General features: G+C 41.3%; 1 long non-coding RNA gene across 1 annotated transcript in view; it reads right to left on the reverse strand.

The window, feature by feature from the left end:
* The window catches only part of LOC106875653 (uncharacterized), a 110,434-nt gene that overhangs the window by 5,840 nt on the left and 102,094 nt on the right, over positions 1-2,500 (reverse strand). Inside the window, exon 3 of the long non-coding RNA XR_008266620.2 lies at positions 728-889. This is a non-coding gene — a long non-coding RNA (uncharacterized LOC106875653). The remainder of the gene's footprint in view (positions 1-727; positions 890-2,500) is intronic.

Consider the following 2,500-nt stretch of genomic DNA (forward strand, 5'->3'; position numbering starts at 1 on the left):
ACGAAGGTTAACCGAGAGAATATATCCTTAGTATCTCACCATTAATCTCACCTCTAATAGTGATAGTGAAAAACGGTGAATTGGTGATGGTGAACCAACCGGTGATGGTGAACCAACCGGAGATGGTCAGAAGCAATACCTCTTCCTCTAGGTTCAGCAATTAATTAAAAAATTCTAACCCCATTCACCCATCACTACCATCACTATCACCACCAACAACAGCAAGAGGTCAATTGTTGATACTAGTTTCTCCGTCATTGTCGACGATGACTAAGGACATCACGTGGGAAACAAGACGGTTCCCTATATGCCCGGCTACGACCAATCAGTCTGATGCATGCACGGAAGGCGCTACCAAAGATCAGCCCTTGTGGTCTGCTGGGACTGAAAGCAAAGAGTTGGCTCTGGACAGGTACAGATCGTGTTTTTCTTTTATCGATGACCCTGTTATCGATAGACTTAGAAAATATATTATTGATGCATTTCCATACCTTTTTACGTCTCCATGTAGCAGATGGGGTGGCCATTCCGAAAGTTCACCAATCAACTATCACATTTGTCTCACGAGTATGATAGTTTTTTAACTAATCCGTCAGTAAATAAAACAAAATTAGCTGTCTATAATAGGAAAGTACCAAAGAGTTCAATCTCTAGATTCTACCCCACTCCAAAAAGCAGAAAAATAACAACAAAATACTGAATTTAAAATAAGGGTCAATTTACTCACATTTAGGGTTTCTTTATTCCAAAAGCAACGAAGCCTCCAAGAACGATAATGGTGGATGTTTTAATCCAGATATCATATTGTTTGGTACGTTCCTAATAATTGCGGTGTCAGATAAATTCGTACGTAATTTTTTTTTCTACTCTGCACTCCACTGTCATATATCTGAAAAGAGATAAAAAATTTATTTAAATTTCAAAAACGATAAACAAAAGTTGTAGGGGTTAGTAGTCCGTGCTCTTAACCACTACGCCATATGAGGACAAATATCCGTCAAATGTAAATAAAGTAAATAATGTTTAAAAATATTGTTCTTGTTTATTTAGGAAGGATTAAAATAAATGGGGTGGGGAAAAGAACAAACTTTTCATAGACCCAATGTGTGTGTGTGTGTGTGTGTGTGTGTGAGAGAGAGAGAGAGAGTGAGAGAGAGAGAGAGAGTGAGAGAGAGAGAGTGAGAGAGAGAGAGAGTGAGAGAGAGAGAGAGAGAGTGAGAGAGAGAGATAAATTCGTTCTTTTTTTTATTTTTTCTCCCTACGTGGGATTCTGTAGTCAAATGTGAAAAAAGGAAAAAATATATTTAAATTTTAAAAATGATAAACAAAAATTATACAGATAAGAACAATAAAACTAAAACAAAAAAGCCCACGAAACACTATGACAATAACTATTTGTCGTGTTTATTCAAATGACATTGGAAAAGTTAAAACTGAATGAGTAGGGTGCTACAGGAAGCGAAAGAAACGGACTTATTTGACAACCTAATATTTCCTGTAACGTTAGGTTGAAATATCAAAGATGAAACACTTTCACTTTCGCTTTCATTTTCCTGTTTGTAAATGAGGTGGCGAACGAGCAGGAACATTAGCACGCCGGGCGAAAGGCTTAACGGTATTTCGTCTGTCTTTACGTTCTGAGTTCAAATTCCACCGTGGTCGACTTTGCCTTTCACCCTTCCGGGGTCGAGGAATTAAGTACCAGTTGGGTACTTGTACTTAATTTATCGACTCCGAAAAGATGAAAGGCAAATTCGACCTCGGCGGCATTTGAACTCAGAACGTACAATATCAAAACAATAATAGTACCATCAACACCACAACCATGACTAATAAAAACAATAATGCCACTGGCCTTCCGTCGCTTACGACGACGAGTGTTCCAGTCGATCCGATCAACGAAACATCCTGTTCGTGAAATTAACGTGCAAGTGGCTGAGTAGACTACAGACACACGTACACTCAACGTAGTTCCCGGGGAGATTCAGCATAACACAGAAGTGACAAAGCTGGCCCCTTTGAATTACAGGTACTCCTCATTTTTGTCAGCGGAATGAACTGGAGTAAACGTGAAATAAAGGATCTTGCTCAAGGACGCAAAGCGCCACTGGGAATCGAACTCACGGCCTTAGTATCAGGAATCGAACACCCTAAGCCCTAAGCCACGCGCCTTCAAAAATAACAACAATAAACATCAACAAGACCGTGATCACCGCCGCCGCCGTCAACATCGCTACCGACAATGAGTCTAACACCTTTAACGTCATTATCATCATCATCATCATCATCAAAAACATCTCCATCACACCACCAATCCACAACGACCATCACAAAGAGACCGACTACGACGACGACCACCACCGCGGCCACCAACATCACCACCACCCCACCATCACCGCCACCACCACCACAAGCCCCACCACCACCACTACCACCACCACCACAACCAATACGACCATCAACCCCCCCCCCCCCACCAACTCCTCGACCACCCTCCTTC

Source organism: Octopus bimaculoides, chromosome 23 (genome assembly GCF_046866305.1).
Source record: "Octopus bimaculoides isolate indiv1 chromosome 23, ASM4686630v1, whole genome shotgun sequence".
Classification (NCBI taxonomy): Eukaryota; Metazoa; Mollusca; class Cephalopoda; order Octopoda; family Octopodidae; genus Octopus; species Octopus bimaculoides.